Raw genomic sequence first — 22,893 nt, forward strand, 5'->3', positions numbered from 1 at the left:
ACTGGTCCAATCATTTCTGTCCACAGATTGACAAAGCAAGAAAGCACGTCAACAAATCTGTTTCTGCTTTCCTCCGAGACTATGGTATGGGTTCCATTTACCACAACAACTTGCGTTACGACATGCAAGACATTTATAGAGGAGATGGTGTGCACTTCAATGATGAAGGGAACAGAGTCTTCCTCTTGAACCTTAGACTCTGCATCGGTACTTACTTGTAGGTACCACTAAAAAATCACTTCATAAACACAACGGCTCTTTTTAGAGCCCCCTAATATCTAAACACTTAAATCTGAATTTTATTTCTCTTTTTATTTTTTTTCTACCGTACGCGTATGGTAAGCTTACCGTAAGCTTACCGTACGCTTACCCCGCGATTTTTTTTAAAAATTAATAAATGGTTTTTTTGTACTTTTTTGTCCTTCTTTGACCCCCTTTCAAATGTTAGGGGGTCTGTAACTCTCCTCCTTGCCCCCTTTTCAAGTTATCACCCTTTTTTTTCTGTGTGAAACACACAAAATGGCGGCCGCCGCTTCCTGGTTTCGACCGATTCGGATGTTTACTAAGATCTAACAGCCAATCAGAATCGCGCTCGCGCACGTCACCGTACGCGTACGGTAAGCTTACCGTAAGCGCACGGTAAGCGCACCGTAAGCTGTCACAGATATATATATTGATTTAAATGCTATTTTCTCAGAATCTACTGAACAGATTTACACCAAACCTACAAAAGGCACTTCCTTGACCTGAGGACTACCTCTCTGCCAAATTTCAAGTAATTCTGTTCAGCCGTTCGGGCTGTAGCTGTGTCTAAAGGTCCTATGGAAAAATGCATGGGAAAAATGCGTTTTGGGACCCCCCTTTTATCTCAGCCCCCGCTTGACGAATCCCCCCGAAACTTTCAGGGTAGGAGCGTAGCATAGCGCCCCACCTATTTTGAAAAGTTCGCGAGGATTCGTCGACCGGCGCCAAAGTTATTCCAAATAGAATGTTGCGGATTTCCTATGGAAACAGGGTCCTAACTATAACTACCTACTGGCAACCGCCAGTAGGTAATATATATATATATATATATATATATATATATATATATATATATATATATATATATATATATATTCACTGAAAAAAACATAGGTTTCACACACGTTATAGTTAGGAATTAGCATTTAAAAAACCTTGCAAACTCACTTAAAAAACCATAGGTTTCACACATGTTATAGTTAGCTGGACATTTCACTCGTGAAAAACCATTGAAATTCCCCCATTATAGATAGTGCAGGCAACTATAACTCATGAGACCGCAATCCTCTGCTGATGACGTCAGATATTACATCACTGTATTTAGACACTTATTTACCCATGTCTTCTTCCATTAATTTTTAGCTATACATATATTACAAATATTTGTTTTTCAGAAAGACACATATGTCATCAGTGATGTAATATCTGACGTCATCAGCAGAGGATTGCGGTCGCGTGAGTTATAGTTGCCTGCACTAACTATAACGGGGGAATTTCAATGGTTTTTCACGAGTGAAATGTACAGCTAACTATAACATGTGTGAAACCTATGGTTTTTTAAGTGAATTTGCAAGGTTTTTTAAATGCTAATTCCTAACTATAACGTGTGTGAAACCTATGGTTTTTTCAGTGAATTTGTAAGTTTTTTTTAATGCTAAGGTATGTATTTATTTATTTTATTTTTTTAAGGTTTTTGACCGTGCACGCGCTGTGGGCGCTCAGTGTGCTTCGTGCACCGCGCGCCCACATTACGCAGTTCGTGGAATTTTTCCTTTTCTACCGTACGCGCACGCTACGCGTACTCCGCGATTTTTCGCCAAAAAATTAAAGGAAATTTTGGCCCCTGGGGGTCCTTCTGGGACCCCCTGACAAAGGCTAGGGGGTCAGGAACTGTTCACCATGCCCCCTTTTCATGTTCTCCACCTTTGTTTTTCCCCCCTCAGACTGCGAGAGACAAAATGGAGTCCGACACTTCCTGGTTTCGACCGATTTGAATGTTTACTAAGATCTAACAACCAATCAGAATCGCGCTCGCGCACGGCAGCATGCGCGTACGGTAAGTTTTACCGTACGCGCACGGTGTGCGCTTACAGATATATATATTGATTTAAATGCTATTTTCTCAGGAAATACTGAACAGATTTACACAAGACCTGCAAAAGGCACATCCCTGACCTGAGGACTACCTCTCTGCCAAATTTCAAGTAATTCTGTTCAGCCGTTCGGGCTGTAGCTTGGACTAAAGGTGCTATGGAAAAATGCATGGGGAAAACCCGTTTTGGGACCCCCCCTTTTTCTCACCCCCTGCTTGACGAATCCCCCCGCGACTTTCAGGGAAGGAGCGGAGCGGAGCGGAGCGGAGCGCCCCACCTATTTCGAAAATTTCGCGAGGATTCGTCAATCGGCGCCAAAGTTATTCCAAATAGAATATTGCGGATTTCCTATGGAAACACGGTCCCAACTATAACTATCTACTGGCGACTGCCAGTAGATAATATATATATATATATATATATATATAGTGTGTGAGCAAGGTCAGAGTTTCCGACTGAAACGCGTCATGGCGACATGGTGGTGAGCTAATAAACATCACTATCGACAAATCTGGGTCTGCTCTTGCTTTCCGGCAACACGAAGGAGTTAAGGCAAGGATCATTGAATATATATATATATATATATATATATATATATATATATATATATATATATATATATTTCCATCAAGATGCTCTGCTGCAAGAACGCACTCCACAACAGATGGTTCTCAAGACCTTTTATTTCCAAAAACCGGCAATTGCGTTCCGAATTTCTTAAGCGCCTGACGCGTTTCAAAGTAGATTAGCTACTTTTTCAAAGGCAGTGCATGGAAGATTTCGGCGCTCAAGACGCATCACGTCACTGATTGGCTTTAGTAGTCCTCACAGCAATTAGATTGGCATACTGCATTCTGGTAATTGTGGTGCGTCTTTTTAATGAGTCCAAAATTACTTTCAAATTTTGCATGTATTAGTCCCTAGTAGGGTTCAGGCAGCACTCCGGTTGTTTTTGCAGGAATCTGTTGTGCCGATGAGGTGTTTGAAAAGTTCCCAACTCCTCCGGCCCCATACCGTAGTGAAGGGGTGGTGCAGTTCTTCACGACCGATGCCGTTGTGTCAATATTTTCCATCAAGATGCTCTGCTGCAAGAACGCACTCCACAACAGATGGTTCTCAAGACCTTTTATTTCCAAAAACCGGCAATTGCGTTCCGAATTTCTTAAGCGCCTGACGCGTTTCAAAGCAGATTAGCTTCTTTTTCAAAGGCAGTGCATGGAAGATTTCGGCGCTCAAAACGCATCACGTCACTGATTGGCTTTAGTAGTCCTCACAGCAATTAGATTGGCATACTGCATTCTGGTAATTGTGGTGCGTCTTTTTAATGAGTCCAAAATTACTTTCAAATTTTGCATGTATTAGTCCCTTAGTAGGGTTCAGGCAGCACTCCGGTTGTTTTTGCAGGAATCTGTTGTGCCGATGAGGTGTTTGAAAAGTTCCCAACTCCTCCGGCCCCATACCGTAGTGAAGGGGTGGTGCAGTTCTTCACGACCGATGCCGTCGTGTCAATATTTTCCATCAAGATGCTCTGCTGCAAGAACGCACTCCACAACAGATGGTTCTCAAGACCTTTTATTTCCAAAAACCGGCAATTGCGTTCCGAATTTCTTAAGCGCCTGACGCGTTTCAAAGCAGATTAGCTTCTTTTTCAAAGGCAGTGCATGGAAGATTTCGGCGCTCAAGACGCATCACGTCACTGATTGGCTTTAGTAGTCCTCACAGCAATTAGATTGGCATACTGCATTCTGGTAATTGTGGTGCGTCTTTTTAATGAGTCCAAAATTACTTTCAAATTTTGCATGTATTAGTCCCTTAGTAGGGTTCAGGCAGCACTCCGGTTGTTTTTGCAGGAATCTGTTGTGCCGATGAGGTGTTTGAAAAGTTCCCAACTCCTCCGGCCCCATACCGTAGTGAAGGGGTGGTGCAGTTCTTCACGACCGATGCCGTCGTGTCAATATTTTCCATCAAGATGCTCTGCTGCAAGAACGCACTCTACAACAGATGGTTCTCAAGTCCTTTTATTTCCAAAAACCGGCAATTGCGTTCCGAATTTCTTAAGCGCCTGACGCGTTTCAAAGCAGATTAGCTTCTTTTTCAAAGGCAGTGCATGGAAGATTTCGGCGCTCAAGACGCATCACGTCACTGATTGGCTTTAGTAGTCCTCACAGCAATTAGATTGGCATACTGCATTCTGGTAATTGTGGTGCGTCTTTTTAATGAGTCCAAAATTACTTTCAAATTTTGCATGTATTAGTCCCTTAGTAGGGTTCAGGCAGCACTCAGTTTGTTTTTGCAGGAATCTGTTGTGCCGATGAGGTGTTTGAAAAGTTCCCAACTCCTCCGGCCCCATACCGTAGTGAAGGGGTGGTGCAGTTCTTCACGACCGATGCCGTCGTGTCAATATTTTCCATCAAGATGCTCTGCTGCAAGAACGCACTCCACAACAGATGGTTCTCAAGACCTTTTATTTCCAAAAACCGGCAATTGCGTTCCGAATTTCTTAAGCGCCTGACGCGTTTCAAAGCAGATTAGCTTCTTTTTCAAAGGCAGTGCATGGAAGATTTCGGCGCTCAAGACGCATCACGTCACTGATTGGCTTTAGTAGTCCTCACAGCAATTAGATTGGCATACTGCATTCTGGTAATTGTGGTGCGTCTTTTTAATGAGTCCAAAATTACTTTGTTTGCCACTTTGTACGTTGTCGTATACCGTTCTTTAATGGCGCACACTGAGTATCACTATTAGATACAATTTCACCTTCTCAATATGGCGCAGAAAAACTAATGCGATAGTCCTCTTCCCATGTCCATGAGGGTACAAACAATGTATGTTAACGATGGTCCTGTAGCATAACGTTGTGTGAGCAAGCCCAAGGAGGGTGAAACGCGTCACGTTGGGTTTATGAAGTAAATAAACCCCCTTTGAAGTGTCCTTGGAGCGTTGTGGTGTCTTTTTCTTACGACCTAAGAGCACAGTTGGAACTCCATTTTTGAAAGAAATTATTACCGGCTTACTCCACCGGCGCTGTGCCACCCCTCGAAGGGCTACGCTCTCCGACAGGAGTGCATCTTGTTTGGATATTGGCGGGGAGAGCGACGGCCGGCCACAAACAAGAAACCAACGTATTCCCGTGTGCCCCCTGGAGGACCCGACTTCACGCTATCCTCGGAGCGGGATACACCGTGAGGTAAGCCAACTGGGTCGGACGCGGGAGGAATTGTTTGGGAATACGTAGCAATTGCTGCAGCAAGTGTCTTAACTTCCCTCTTTATGCATAAACCTCTCGATAGTTTGGATGCATAGAATTACTTTATTTTCGCACACGCGAACATCCCAATGCAAACGCCGTCAGTATATCGGCAAAACCTAAAGAGCACCAAGTGAGTGCAATTACCCAGGAGGTCCAATCACACGCACCGACAGTGGACACATTTTAAACCCAGCTGTCTGCTGCTTCAGCACGTCTATCGGTCGTTTTGGGATTTACAGTGCAGCCCACGTACATGTGTTGACTAATCCCCATAGAAGTTAGACGACTTGACAGCAGATCTGTGTCAAAGTCCATGTCTGCCTGGCGGTTTTGTTTGGGATTTGCATGTTAAGCGCAATAAAAGTAAGCACCACGTGACCAAGAGAGGTCTGCATTACGAAGGACTACTATCTATTGTGAACAAGGATTTCCTTGCAAAACACAGTGACACCTGCACAGCTTTAATCGTGGCAAGGGGAACCCTGTATCGTGACAGGGAGGTCTGGAACTGACACACACACAAACCAAGGGCTTGTCCACTGGAGCGTATCGGACTCCAAAATGGAGGAGGACGATGAACGCAGAGCGGCAGCACAAACTCTGTTTGCGAGAGCACCTGGGAAAGGATATAGCCCTGCTCTCACCACCACGAGAAGTCAACCAACCATTATGGAAACATTAAGGAAATATGAAAAACTTTACAAACAAGAAATCTCAAAGTGGTGGGAAGCGACATCATTACAAGATTACATAGACAAGGGCATGGTCCCTCGCGGACTAAGGATATACATCACTCCCTCATATGATTCATTGAATCCCCAAATGTTGGAGAAATGGTCGGCAAACTCTGCGAATAGCTCCACCAACATGCTAAGAATTTTGGTGAAATATGCCTGGTCGGACAGAGATAACATCAAAAAAGAGATTGGACGCATTAAGGAGGAATTAGAGTCTAACCCAGAACAAGAACTAATCCTTAAATTTCTGGAAGAAATGAAAAAGCGATTAAAACTGTTGGAAGAGGACATAAAAGTTAGGAAACAAAGGAAACTCCACAGAGATTGTGGTGATTACGAATCAGGGAGAATCCTGACGCACAGCAGAAAATATGACCATCATTACGAGAAGGATGCAAAAAAGAACGTGCCAACAACCACAACACCACCAACTGAACATGAAGACGAGATTACTTATTCAAGCGATACGAACACAGAAGGCTCAGAAGCGACACCGACGTACGAAGGATCAATGTCAGAGGGGGAAGCCACCACACTTGCAACTTCTTTTTTAGACGAATACCGGCTCATGAGACGGAGCCGCCAAACATTGAAAACAAATCAGGAGAATCAGAGAGAAGAAACTCCAACGAGAAGGGGAAGGGGAAGAGGAAGAACAAGAGGACCAAGAGGAAGAGGCGGAAGAGGATCCTACAGAGGAGACAGAAAAGACTACGAATTGGAGCCAGTGGGAAGAAAACAGACACGCTCCAAGACCAACATATAATGGACGAGAACATGGTAAACCAAACTATTATTAACCTCTCCATGAAAAACATTATTCTTAAAGACAAAAAGACCCTATGTCTTGGACTCTCATTCTGTCCATCAACCCCTATGGATTATGTTAATGACAGAATTGACATTTTTATATTTTGCAAGAAATTAAAACTCAAAAAATGGCATACATTGAAACCTGCAAGAAACAGAACTAGGACCCAAATAGAGCGCTCTGTGCCAGAAGAGGAGTTAACTATAGGGGATATTGACCTGTTAGTTGCAATGCATAAATTACAAAATGACACTGGTAGCGGAGATGCCAATATTGAGGCTCAACGCATCTTAAATGAAATGGAAATAAGGTGCGATGCATCTACCATTTCGGGCTTTAAACCCAAATCAACTTTTTTACCTACAATGAGCCATGATAACATTGACACTTTTCAAGAACAGGTGGGCCAGAATCTTTTGAAATTCAGGCAACAAAACTGGGCCAAGAAAATGCAATCCTTTAAATATAATCGTACCCTTTCACAGAGGAGGGCTGTACAAGAACTAGCTGAGGATGACAGTATTGTAATTCGACCCGCTGACAAGGGGGGTAATATTGTCATTCTGTCTAGAGAAATGTACGTAGCAGAAGCCATAAGACAACTGAGTGACACAAGTACATACACCAGATCTAACCGTGCAGACTATAATAACAGTATTGTACAGATCTGGGAAAAACTAGGTGAATGGAAGGATAGGGGTTTGATTGAATGGGAAGAGTACTGTTATCTGAAGAAAGATTTCCCTATCCTCCCTGTTATGTACCTGCTTCCCAAAATACACAAGAATAAGGACATTCCCCCGGGTAGACCCATCATTTCTTCCAGAGGATGTGTCTTGGAAAATCTATCTCGCTATGCTGACCACTTCCTCAGGGAGTTTGTAATCACTCTCCCGTCATATGTCAAGGATACGAAGAACTTTTTGGTCAAAATACATGATTTAATTTGGGAAGAAGATTTCGTATTGGTAACCATGGATGTTAATTCCCTCTATACCATCATTAATCACGAACAAGGTAGAGAAGCATGCAAGAGATTCCTTAAACGCAGACACATAAGATTTAGGGAACACACATTGATGATACTGGAAATCATCAAACATTGTCTGGAGAATAACTTCTTCACGTTTGACAATGTGATTTACAAACAATCCCTTGGTACGGCGATGGGGACCAGCTTTGCACCCAGCTTTGCAAACCTCTTCATGGGAGCATGGGAGGAGGATATCAGGAAGGAAACTAGGTTGCAGCACGATTTCACAAAAGTCATACTCTGGCTACGATACATTGACGACTTGTTTGTTATCTGGAAAGGTAGCAAACAAGAAGTCCATAACTTTATCACCAGACTCAACCAGAATAACAACAACCTAACCCTCACATACACTGCGAGTAACCAAAAGGTCGAATATCTCGACACTTGTGTAGAAATTGTGAACAACAAATTGACAACAGTGTTGTTTCGCAAACCCACAGCAGGTAACACATTACTCCATGCTCTAAGCAGTCATCCTAACACACTCAAATGGAGCATCCCCTATGGGGAACTGCTCCGAGCAAAGAGAAATTGCAGCACAGAGGAAGGTTTTCGAAAGGAACAAACTATTATGACACAAAGATTTAAAGAAAGAGGATATCCCATGTGGGTACTCAAAAAGGCTATGGAAAGGGTCAAGGAAATAGACAGAGGCACCATTCTGGAGCTCTCCCCTGACTCCAACCCACAAAAAGACAGTGTGAATGCAGAAACCAGGCTGATACTTACATACAATGGACATTCAGACCAAATAAAGAAAACGATCTCCCGTAATTGGAATCTCCTCAAAGGAGATCCTGTTATAGGCAAGATGATACCAACATATCCATCAATAAGTTACAGGAAGGGACGCAGCTTAAAAGATCTGTTAGTCCACAGTGAGTTACCCAGCAAGGAAAGAAGCAATAACATCGACCTACAAGGCTTCTACCCATGCGGACACTGCAAGGCATGCGGCAACAGCCGCATGCGTAAAGAATTTTGGAACAGCAGTACTAACAGCATGATTAGTATTAAACAGTTCCTCACATGCAGTAGCACAAATGTAGTTTACGTGCTCGAATGCCCTTGCCAACTTAGATACGTAGGAAGCACCACACATATGGCGAAGAAACGGGTCCTCGAACATATGAGGGCAATCACTAACAAGGACCAGCAGTACCCCATTGCCCCTCATTTTGAAACAAAGCATTTTTCGGATTACACTAAATTGTCCTATTATGCCATAGAATGGGTAATACCTAATAAAAGAGGAGGCGACAGCACTCTAAAACTAAGGCAACGTGAATCACGACACATAATTGGGATGGGGACCTGATATCCTAATGGCCACAACATGGATGAGGAGATGGCCATACACTTATATGGCGACTAATGGGGCATTAGATTTCATCCATGGTAGACAGGTTGCAAACATGATCACAATTAAGAATAGGTGGTATACTCTAAGGAGGATGGACAGTGAGGGTGTATGTATATTGGCCCAGAAGGGTCAACGTTGAATTGTTATTCTAATGAATGATTAGTATTATGACTCTTTATCTCTAGCATGTCTATTGCAATTTGATTAAGCGGACTTTGTTTTATCTTTACAGGAAGAAAGGAAGGGACTATGTCTCGGGCCCGCGACACAGGATCTTTACCCTTTTCTTCCCATGCTGCTCTCCAGTGAACAGATAAGATCAATTTCAATTTTATCTTTGTAATTTGATTTAAGCACATTTCGAGTCTGATTTTGATTTTGGGTAAAAGGATGCACCATTGGACCAATGTTTTGTATTTTGCATCTGGACTAAATAGATACTATTGCATGGACTTCCAAATGTTTGAACGGGGTAACAATTGCAGGCAGCCTCTTTTCTTGCTCCCATTGATGTACAAGCAGGATACACTATCCAAGAGACTTTGCAAAAGAACATTAATACATAATGATTCCTAACAATAGGAGATCAAACTAACAGGTGATGGTTACTATGCAACAGCTAAGAGACCCTGTAATATCTATACAAATGTTACTGACATTATTTCCATCAATGGCTGTACCCACCATGGGAGCACGTTAAGGCAATCCGGGTGCAATACGAAACGCACATGGGCAAACTTCATATCTCTTCGTCACTAACTAGTACATACTAGTCAAGAGACCCATTGCTATTTGCCCATCAACACTATTTTTTAATAGAAACTACACCCACTACGGGAGAATGTCACGAGAAGCCAGGTCGCTAAAGAAAAGATTTGATGCATGGCACGTGTCCAGGTTGGTGCCTCCGTTGTATATTCAAACATGCACTAGCATATTAAGCAGTGGCTAGGTTTGATGCACCACGTTCACAACGAGGGATATTACCAATACATAAATGTATTTGTTTAATAATATGTTGACCCTAAAAGTTTGTTTGCCACTTTGTACGTTGTCGTATACCGTTCTTTAATGGCGCACACTGAGTATCACTATTAGATACAATTTCACCTTCTCAATATGGCGCCGAAAAACTAATGCGATAGTCCTCTTTCCATGTCCATGAGGGTACGAACAATGTATGTTAACGATGGTCCGGTAGCATAACGTTGTGTGAGCAAGCCCGAGGAGGGTGAAACGCGTCACGTTGGGTTTATGAAGTAAATAAACCCCCTTTGAAGTGTCCTTGGAGCGTTGTGGTGTCTTTTTCTTACGACCTAAGAGCACAGTTGGAACTCCGTTTTTGAAAGAAACTATTACCGGCTTACTCCACCGGCGCTGTGCCACCCCTCGAAGGGCTACGCTCTCCGACAGGAGTGCATCTTGTTTGGATATTGACGGGGAGAGCGACGGCCGGCCACAAACAAGAAACCAACGTATTCCCGTGTGCCCCCTGGAGGACCCGACTTCACGCTATCCTCGGAGCGGGATACACCGTGAGGTAAGCCAACTGGGTCGGACGCGGGAGGAATTGTTTGGGAATACGTAGCAATTGCTGCAGCAAGTGTCTTAACTTCCCTCTTTATGCATAAACCTCTCGATAGTTTGGATGCATAGAATTACTTTATTTTCGCACACGCGAACATCCCAATGCAAACGCCGTCAGTATATCGGCAAAACCTAAAGAGCACCAAGTGAGTGCAATTACCCAGGAGGTCCAATCACACGCACCGACAGTGGACACATTTTAAACCCAGCTGTCTGCTGCTTCAGCACGTCTATCGGTCGTTTTGGGATTTACAGTGCAGCCCACGTACATGTGTTGACTAATCCCCATAGAAGTTAGACGACTTGACAGCAGATCTGTGTCAAAGTCCATGTCTGCCTGGCGGTTTTGTTTGGGATTTGCATGTTAAGCGCAATAAAAGTAAGCACCACATGACCAAGAGAGGTCTGCATTACGAAGGACTACTATCTATTGTGAACAAGGATTTCCTTGCAAAACACAGTGACACCTGCACAGCTTTAATCGTGGCAAGGGGAACCCTGTATCGTGACAGGGAGGTCTGGAACTGACACACACACAAACCAAGGGCTTGTCCACTGGAGCGTATCGGACTCCAAAATGGAGGAGGACGATGAACGCAGAGCGGCAGCACAAACTCTGTTTGCGAGAGCACCTGGGAAAGGATATAGCCCTGCTCTCACCACCACGAGAAGTCAACCAACCATTATGGAAACATTAAGGAAATATGAAAAACTTTACAAACAAGAAATCTCAAAGTGGTGGGAAGCGACATCATTACAAGATTACATAGACAAGGGCATGGTCCCTCGCGGACTAAGGATATACATCACTCCCTCATATGATTCATTGAATCCCCAAATGTTGGAGAAATGGTCGGCAAACTCTGCGAATAGCTCCACCAACATGCTAAGAATTTTGGAGAAATATGCCTGGTCGGACAGAGATAACATCAAAAAAGAGATTGGACGCATTAAGGAGGAATTAGAGTCTAACCCAGAACAAGAACTAATCCTTAAATTTCTGGAAGAAATGAAAAAGCGATTAAAACTGTTGGAAGAGGACATAAAAGTTAGGAAACAAAGGAAACTCCACAGAGATTGTGGTGATTACGAATCAGGGAGAATCCTGACGCACAGCAGAAAATATGACCATCATTACGAGAAGGATGCAAAAAAGAACGTGCCAACAACCACAACACCACCAACTGAACATGAAGACGAGATTACTTATTCAAGCGATACGAACACAGAAGGCTCAGAAGCGACACCGACGTACGAAGGATCAATGTCAGAGGGGGAAGCCACCACACTTGCAACTTCTTTTTTAGACGAATACCGGCTCATGAGACGGAGCCGCCAAACATTGAAAACAAATCAGGAGAATCAGAGAGAAGAAACTCCAACGAGAAGGGGAAGGGGAAGAGGAAGAACAAGAGGACCAAGAGGAAGAGGCGGAAGAGGATCCTACAGAGGAGACAGAAAAGACTACGAATTGGAGCCAGTGGGAAGAAAACAGACACGCTCCAAGACCAACATATAATGGACGAGAACATGGTAAACCAAACTATTATTAACCTCTCCATGAAAAACATTATTCTTAAAGACAAAAAGACCCTATGTCTTGGACTCTCATTCTGTCCATCAACCCCTATGGATTATGTTAATGACAGAATTGACATTTTTATATTTTGCAAGAAATTAAAACTCAAAAAATGGCATACATTGAAACCTGCAAGAAACAGAACTAGGACCCAAATAGAGCGCTCTGTGCCAGAAGAGGAGTTAACTATAGGGGATATTGACCTGTTAGTTGCAATGCATAAATTACAAAATGACACTGGTAGCGGAGATGCCAATATTGAGGCTCAACGCATCTTAAATGAAATGGAAATAAGGTGCGATGCATCTACCATTTCGGGCTTTAAACCCAAATCAACTTTTTTACCTACAATGAGCCATGATAACATTGACACTTTTCAAGAACAGGTGGGCCAGAATCTTTTGAAATTCAGGCAACAAAACTGGGCCAAGAAAATGCAATCCTTTAAATATAATCGTACCCTTTCACAGAGGAGGGCTGTACAAGAACTAGCTGAGGATGACAGTATTGTAATTCGACCCGCTGACAAGGGGGGTAATATTGTCATTCTGTCTAGAGAAATGTACGTAGCAGAAGCCATAAGACAACTGAGTGACACAAGTACATACACCAGATCTAACCGTGCAGACTATAATAACAGTATTGTACAGATCTGGGAAAAACTAGGTGAATGGAAGGATAGGGGTTTGATTGAATGGGAAGAGTACTGTTATCTGAAGAAAGATTTCCCTATCCTCCCTGTTATGTACCTGCTTCCCAAAATACACAAGAATAAGGACATTCCCCCGGGTAGACCCATCATTTCTTCCAGAGGATGTGTCTTGGAAAATCTATCTCGCTATGCTGACCACTTCCTCAGGGAGTTTGTAATCACTCTCCCGTCATATGTCAAGGATACGAAGAACTTTTTGGTCAAAATACATGATTTAATTTGGGAAGAAGATTTCGTATTGGTAACCATGGATGTTAATTCCCTCTATACCATCATTAATCACGAACAAGGTAGAGAAGCATGCAAGAGATTCCTTAAACGCAGACACATAAGATTTAGGGAACACACATTGATGATACTGGAAATCATCAAACATTGTCTGGAGAATAACTTCTTCACGTTTGACAATGTGATTTACAAACAATCCCTTGGTACGGCGATGGGGACCAGCTTTGCACCCAGCTTTGCAAACCTCTTCATGGGAGCATGGGAGGAGGATATCAGGAAGGAAACTAGGTTGCAGCACGATTTCACAAAAGTCATACTCTGGCTACGATACATTGACGACTTGTTTGTTATCTGGAAAGGTAGCAAACAAGAAGTCCATAACTTTATCACCAGACTCAACCAGAATAACAACAACCTAACCCTCACATACACTGCGAGTAACCAAAAGGTCGAATATCTCGACACTTGTGTAGAAATTGTGAACAACAAATTGACAACAGTGTTGTTTCGCAAACCCACAGCAGGTAACACATTACTCCATGCTCTAAGCAGTCATCCTAACACACTCAAATGGAGCATCCCCTATGGGGAACTGCTCCGAGCAAAGAGAAATTGCAGCACAGAGGAAGGTTTTCGAAAGGAACAAACTATTATGACACAAAGATTTAAAGAAAGAGGATATCCCATGTGGGTACTCAAAAAGGCTATGGAAAGGGTCAAGGAAATAGACAGAGGCACCATTCTGGAGCTCTCCCCTGACTCCAACCCACAAAAAGACAGTGTGAATGCAGAAACCAGGCTGATACTTACATACAATGGACATTCAGACCAAATAAAGAAAACGATCTCCCGTAATTGGAATCTCCTCAAAGGAGATCCTGTTATAGGCAAGATGATACCAACATATCCATCAATAAGTTACAGGAAGGGACGCAGCTTAAAAGATCTGTTAGTCCACAGTGAGTTACCCAGCAAGGAAAGAAGCAATAACATCGTCCTACAAGGCTTCTACCCATGCGGACACTGCAAGGCATGCGGCAACAGCCGCATGCGTAAAGAATTTTGGAACAGCAGTACTAACAGCATGATTAGTATTAAACAGTTCCTCACATGCAGTAGCACAAATGTAGTTTACGTGCTCGAATGCCCTTGCCAACTTAGATACGTAGGAAGCACCACACATATGGCGAAGAAACGGGTCCTCGAACATATGAGGGCAATCACTAACAAGGACCAGCAGTACCCCATTGCCCGTCATTTTGAAACAAAGCATTTTTCGGATTACACTAAATTGTCCTATTATGCCATAGAATGGGTAATACCTAATAAAAGAGGAGGCGACAGCACTCTAAAACTAAGGCAACGTGAATCACGACACATAATTGGGATGGGGACCTGATATCCTAATGGCCACAACATGGATGAGGAGATGGCCATACACTTATATGGCGACTAATGGGGCATTAGATTTCATCCATGGTAGACAGGTTGCAAACATGATCACAATTAAGAATAGGTGGTATACTCTAAGGAGGATGGACAGTGAGGGTGTATGTATATTGGCCCAGAAGGGTCAACGTTGAATTGTTATTCTAATGAATGATTAGTATTATGACTCTTTATCTCTAGCATGTCTATTGCAATTTGATTAAGCGGACTTTATTTTATCTTTACAGGAAGAAAGGAAGGGACTATGTCTCGGGCCCGCGACACAGGATCTTTACCCTTTTCTTCCCATGCTGCTCTCCAGTGAACAGATAAGATCAATTTCAATTTTATCTTTGTAATTTGATTTAAGCACATTTCGAGTCTGATTTTGATTTTGGGTAAAAGGATGCACCATTGGACCAATGTTTTGTATTTTGCATCTGGACTAAATAGATACTATTGCATGGACTTCCAAATGTTTGAACGGGGTAACAATTGCAGGCAGCCTCTTTTCTTGCTCCCATTGATGTACGAGCAGGATACACTATCCAAGAGACTTTGCAAAAGAACATTAATACATAATGATACCTAACAATAGGAGATCAAACTAACAGGTGATGGTTACTATGCAACAGCTAAGAGACCCTGTAATATCTATACAAATGTTACTGACATTATTTCCATCAATGGCTGTACCCACCATGGGAGCACGTTAAGGCAATCCGGGTGCAATACGAAACGCACATGGGCAAACTTCATATCGCTTCGTCACTAACTAGTACATACTAGTCAAGAGACCCATTGCTATTTGCCCATCAACACTATTTTTTAATAGAAACTACACCCACTACGGGAGAATGTCACGAGAAGCCAGGTCGCTAAAGAAAAGATTTGATGCATGGCACGTGTCCAGGTTGGTGCCTCCGTTGTATATTCAAACATGCACTAGCATATTAAGCAGTGGCTAGGTTTGATGCACCACGTTCACAACGAGGGATATTACCAATACATAAATGTATTTGTTTAATAATATGTTGACCCTAAAAGTTTGTTTGCCACTTTGTACGTTGTCGTATACCGTTCTTTAATGGCGCACACTGAGTATCACTATTAGATACAATTTCACCTTCTCAATATGGCGCCGAAAAACTAATGCGATAGTCCTCTTTCCATGTCCATGAGGGTACGAACAATGTATGTTAACGATGGTCCGGTAGCATAACGTTGTGTGAGCAAGCCCGAGGAGGGTGAAACGCGTCACGTTGGGTTTATGAAGTAAATAAACCCCCTTTGAAGTGTCCTTGGAGCGTTGTGGTGTCTTTTTCTTAGGACCTAAGAGCACAGTTGGAACTCCGTTTTTGAAAGAAACTATTACCGGCTTACTCCACCGGCGCTGTGCCACCCCTCGAAGGGCTACGCTCTCCGACAGGAGTGCATCTTGTTTGGATATATATATATATATATATATATATATATATATATATATATATATATATATATATATTTATATATATATATATATATATATATATATATATGTATATATATATATATATATATATATTATCTACTGGCGGTCGCCAGTAGATAGTTATAGTTAGGATCGTGTTTCCATAAGAAATCTCAAAATTCTATTTTGAATAACTTTGGCGTTGGTTGACGAATCCTCTTGAAATTTTCAAAACTAATGGGGCGCTCCGCTCAGCTCCTACCCTGAAAGTCTCGGGGTGATTCGTCGAGGGGGGGCAGAGAAAAAAGGAAGGTCCCAAAACTCGTTTTCCCCATGCATTTTTCCATAGGACCTTTAGTCGAAGGTACAACCCGAACGGCTGAACAGAATTACTTAAAATTTGGCAGAGAGGTAGTCCTCAGGTCAGGGAAGTGCCTTTGGCAGGTCTGATGTCAATCTGTTCAGTATTTCCTGAGAAAATAGCATTTAAAAGCATATAAATATTTATACGCGCGCACAGTGCGCGCACGGTGCCGTGCGCGAGCGAAATTCTGATTGGTTGATAGATGTCAGTAAACATTCGAATCAGTCGAAATCAGGAAGTGTCGGCCGCCATTTTGTCTGTCGCACTGAAAAGGAAAGGTGGGAAAAAGGTGGAAAACGTGAAAAGGGGGCAGGGAAGAGAGTTCCTGACCCCCTAGCCTTTGTCAGGGGGTCACAGAAGGACCCCCAAGGGTGAAAAAAACATTTTATAATTTTGGAAAAAAATCGGGGGGTGCATGCATGGTGCGCACAGCGCATAGTGTGCCCAAAGCGCGCGCACGGTGCGCGCAGCGCACCGAGTGCGCACGGTGAAAAACCTTGAAAAATTTTTTTTTTTATAAATACATAACTTAGCATTTAAAAAACCGTACAAATTCACTTAAAAAACCATAGGTTTCACACACGTTATAGTTAGGAATTAGCATTTAAAAAACCTTGCAAATTCACTTAAAAAACCATAGGTTTCACACATGTTATAGCTAGCTGGAGATTTCACTCGTAAAAAACCAATGAAATTCCCCCGTTATAGTTAGTTCAGATAACTATAACTTGCGCGACCGCCACTCTATCACAAGGATGATGTCATCAGTGATGTCATGAGTGATGCCACTGACCATGTCATGAGTGATGTAATATGTGACGTCATGAGCAGTGGATTGCGAGCGCGCGAGTTATAGTTATCTGAACTAACTATAACGGGGGAATTTCATTGGTTTTTTACGAGTGAAATGTCCAGCTAACTATAACATGTGTGAAACCTATGGTTTTTTAAGTGAATTTGCAAGGTTTTTTTAAATGCCAATTCCTAACTATAACGTGTGTGAAACCTATGGTTTTTTAAGTGAATATATATATATATATATATATATATATTCACTGAAAAAACCAGAGGTTTCACACATGTTATAGTTAGCTGGACATTTCACTCGTACAAAACCATTGAAATTTCCCTGTTATAGTTAGTTCAGCTAATTATAACTCGCGCGCCCGCAATCCACTGCTGATGACGTCACATATTACATCACTCATGACATGGTCAGTGACATCACTCATGACATCAATGATGACATCTCAAATGACATCACTGATGACCTCACTGATGACGTCATCCATGTGATAAATTACCACATCTTCTCACACCCTAATATAACCTTTGATATACCGACTCAAAATTTATGAGTTCCATTCTCAAAACCATACATACTGCAATACCAATAACGCCATACCCACTTATTAACTTTTAGGTCTTCATACACCTCCACACACTCACCTGTACAGTCACTCATACTTACAGTCACTCCATACAAAACTATCATATGCATTTATACACCTATATAGACACTCACACACTACCAATCACCTATAGAGGTATTCTCACACCTACTCAGTCATGCAAATATTCACACTCCCATTTACTCACCTATGCGGTTATACACACTCAAGTTCACTTACTCATAAAAATAGTATCACATTCTTATGCTCTATTAGAATCATTGATACAATCACACACTCATCCATACAGTCACTCTCACAATCACACACTCTCACATCTACCCACTTATATACTCTTACACGCATATATACTGCCTTTCACATATGTAGTTAGTCACAAATGTACCACTGAGATATACATTCAATCCGTAACACACCCATACATACACTCACTCAACCATACAGTCCATCACAAATGCACTCTTAAAACCATGCACCCATAGAATCACCCATTCACACATCTATGCATTGAGTCACACACACCCTACCCACACAAACACTCAGGAACCCCTACAGATACTGAGACAAGCAATCAATAACTCATATAGACACTTATATAGGTATTCACAAAACCATGCCGCCACTTATACACCAACACACAGACACATACAAACATTTACACAGTTTAGTCACTAGTCTGCAGTAAGATACAGTTAAACGACTCACTTATAGAGTCAGTTACGCACCACAGAAATTCATCCATTTACACACTTGTACACCCACTCATTCTTCAACAGGCCTTTCCCTATATATATTAAACATATTAAAACTGTTTAGAAACACATACTCAATGGATGACGTCATCAGTGATGTCATCTGTGATGTCATTTGAGATGTCATCAGGGATGTCATGAGTGATGTCACTGACCATGTCATGAGTGATGTAATATGTGACGTCATCTGCAGTGGATTGCGGGCACGCGAGTTATAGTTAGCTGAACTAACTATAACGGGGACATTTCAATGGTTTTGTACGAGTGAAATGTCCAGCTAACTATAAAATGTGTGAAACCTCTGTTTTTTTCAGTGAATTTGCAAGGTTTTTTAAATGCTAATTCCTAACTATAACGTGTGTGAAACCTATGGTTTTTTCAGTGAATTTGCAAGGTTTTTTAAATGCTAATTCCTAACTATAACGTGTGTGAAACCTAGGGTTTTTTCAGTGATTTTGCAAGGTTTTTTAAATCCTTTTTATTTTTTTTTATTTTTTCTTTTGAGTTTTTTTTTTAAACAATATGCTACCTATGTATTTGATTTACTGTATCCTGCAATATAGAATGGTTCACTTTTTTAAATAAATGGTTAGATATAGTTGAATAACATAGTTAATATCTTCTACAAACCTTTATTTATTTTTTTTAGGATTTTTTACCGTGCGCGTACGGTAAGCTTACGGTACGCGCACGGTACGCTTTATGTACGGTGTGCGTACATAATATTTATGCTCCTTGTGCGCATGCGTACATGATTTACGTACGCGTCCGTACTTCGTCTGTGACGCGTAAGCGCTTGCTTCCTACGCACGCGCGCACGTTACGCAAAACCGCCGTACGTGCGTGCGCGCGTGCCTCTAATGAGCATGCGCGCGTGTGCTTCTAATGCGCATGCACGCGTGCGCGCGTCTTATGTACGTGCATGCGTACTTTTACCGTGCGCGTACGGTAAGCGTACGGAGCGCGCACGGTAGATCATGTGCTCCAGAAACAACACTTTTCATTGGTTTAAACTTGTTTCATTTCCAGAAACTTCCAACACCACACCCATTCCCCTCATTACTGCTTGTGATTCCCTAGGAGAAGGAGCTGAATTGTCTTTGGGATACAATGGCAGAGCAGCAGTCCTCTTCTGGGAGTGAGCAGGACAGCATTATTAGACAGAGAAGGAGGAAACAGAAGAATTCTTTTGTCTGGGAATATTTCACATTTCCAGAGGGGCAGAAAAAAGTCAATGCTCCATTAGTCACCTGCAGACTTTGTGGGCGTGTCTTTTCTAGAGGAAATCCAAAGAAGAAGTATTCTTTTGGAATTTTCTCTATGTTTAGCCACATTAGGGATGTACATCCCAAGACTTTTGCTAGACATACTGAAGCAACCCCTCCAGTAATTCACCCGAGCACATCTGCAAAAGCTCAGCCGAGTACATCTTCGGCAGCTCAGCCGAGCACTTCCTCTGCGGTGGGAGCGTCACCCTCTTCTGCTCCTCTGGACATCTACCCTCGGTTTCAGAGAGTACATATAAGGTGCAACACTTGTTACTCTCTTAATCCTCTAATAGACAATAAGATTGAGCAGCACAAGTGCGGTACCTTTTAATATTGCCATTCTTTCTTTCCTCCGTCCCTGTATTAACACAAGGGCTCTTTTAAGAGCCACCCTACCTCACAATTTTTTAAAATTTATTTTATCACTTTTTAAAAAAAAAACATTTTTACCGTGCGCACCTTTTTTTTTTTTTTTTTTTAAATAAAATATTTATTTCACCCTTCAATGTACTTGAGTGACCACAAGGGAAATGAGAAAAGCAGAGTGAGGAGAAGTTAAAAAAAGGGAGTATGAAAGTAAATGTGTGATAAATACAGATATTTCAAACTTACCTAACCAACAAAATAACGTAATAATCAATAACTGTTTTTTTTTTTATTGCTAGAACAAAGTACTAATTTTCCTAAATTTTCTTTCTCAATCTGTAAAAAAAGAAAAAAAGTATTAATATTTAACAATACATTTTAAAAATACAGTACACATATTTTGTTATTTAAAAAAATAAATTTTTGCCCTTTTTTGCTGTTTTCAGAATATATTGAATTTCACTGTAAATCGTGAAACCAATTGCACTCATCACTTAACAGCGGGCAAAAAAATTAACAATCTGAAAGATTGTTTAAGAAAAGCTCTGAATCTCTTCTCAGTAAAACATACCTTTATAGAAATGTAACATATTTAATAAAAACATCATCTAAAAACAACAAATATTTGCAATAAATATCGTCTGTAAATCTTGTTGCAAAGCACATACACCAAAATATTATCTGTCAAAGAAGTCCACAAGAGAAATTTTTACCTTTTCATGAGGCCAAATGGTAATTTTAAAATTCTTTTTTGATGAAATATCCAATGGTAATCCAAGAAAATCGCAAAAATGATTTGTTCAGATGTTGCAATTTGTATCTAAAATTTTGGTTTCAGAAAAATTAAATAGGAATTTGGTAATTCTGCAGGCAAACGTTGCTTGAAAATCAATTGAGAATCATTACACAGTGTCCAGCCTTTTTCACATTTAAGATAAACTGTGTAATGACCAGAAGTTATCGAAGGTCCATCATGGAAAATTATTGCAACTGCAATAAAAGTTTTTCCAGATATTGATAATTGATGTCCTGTAAACTTCTTTATTAAAGTGTCCAATTTTGAACCATCAGCTCTACAACGTTGCATCATTAAAATTACATACTGTCCATATTTCTTTAAAAATAACGTTGAAAAACATGTCTGATTTACATTTAGAACATTCCATGCTGTGATTGACATCTTTAACTAATTTACTAACAGTCACTGATTGACTCTCTGGTAATGTTAAATATATGAACCTTTCTGAATCAACATTAGAGCTGCATGTGTTGAAACAGTTTTCACGACTATGTTTCCATTTATAAGAGAGACCAAACATATTTTCTATTTCTACCCCTTCTTCTTCCAGTTCCCTTAAGGATATACATCAAGAATTCCTGTGCATCTTGCTGGACATTTTGAGTAAACTGTGTACATCCTGAACATACATCTAAAAGTTTTCTAACATCAGAAGCACTTTCTATTTTAGTTTTATCAATACTCAGCTTCTCAAAAAGAAAACTCAGCAGAGAACAAAATCTTTTTACATGATTAAGTATTATCCGCTCTTGCAAATTTTCAAGATAAAATACAACATTCAGCACTACATTAGCGTAGCAGTTGACACCAGAGCTATTTTCAAAATGACAACCAACAACCTCTTCAACATTGTCCTTTTTCTTTTTGCTTGGAATCACATCACTCTCCTTTTGTTTTCTCTTCTGTACCATTACAGATATTCTCAATTCACCTTTTCCGAGAAACAACACGTTTTTCAAACACAGGATACTGACCTAAATGAGGAGCATAGGTTCTTCTTAATCTATTATACTCCTTTACACAATTTGCATCAGCACTAACTTTTGAGTCATCAAAGTCTATCATGAATAAACCAGATAATGTTTTCACTCCTGACAAAGCAACATATGCCATACCTTCTTTGAACACAGTAGAACCAATGTTTACAAAAGCACTATCTACAGTTAAACCTTGAGATTTGTGAATAGTTACAGCATATGCTAGAGAAAACGGAAACTGCTTCCTACGTACATATAAGTCTTTCACAAGCAAAAAACGAACCGAACAACGACAAATGTCTTTAACCTCTTCAATCTGATCAAATTTTATTTTTAAAAATTCAAATCCATCTTTTTTCTGGTATTTCATAAAACCCACAACTTTACCCATAGCTCCATTCACTAAACCTTTTTCTACATCCAAATTTTTTCTTAAAAATACTCGACAGTTCATACAAACATAAAGATTTTTTTCTAATCCAGCTGTTTTCGAAATGTTCTTCTCTAGAGAATCCAATTTATTTTTCAATTTGCCTGTTAATGTAATAGTAATTCCTTCATGCTGAATTTTGTCCACTGCTTCCATTTTCTTAATCTCTTCCTTTTCCAATTTCAAAAGTTCCTCACTGAATATCGAGCATTCACGTAGTGTTGGCA

The sequence above is a fragment of the Triturus cristatus genome, chromosome 6 (genome assembly GCF_964204655.1).
Source record: "Triturus cristatus chromosome 6, aTriCri1.1, whole genome shotgun sequence".
Lineage (NCBI taxonomy): Eukaryota > Metazoa > Chordata > Amphibia > Caudata > Salamandridae > Triturus > Triturus cristatus.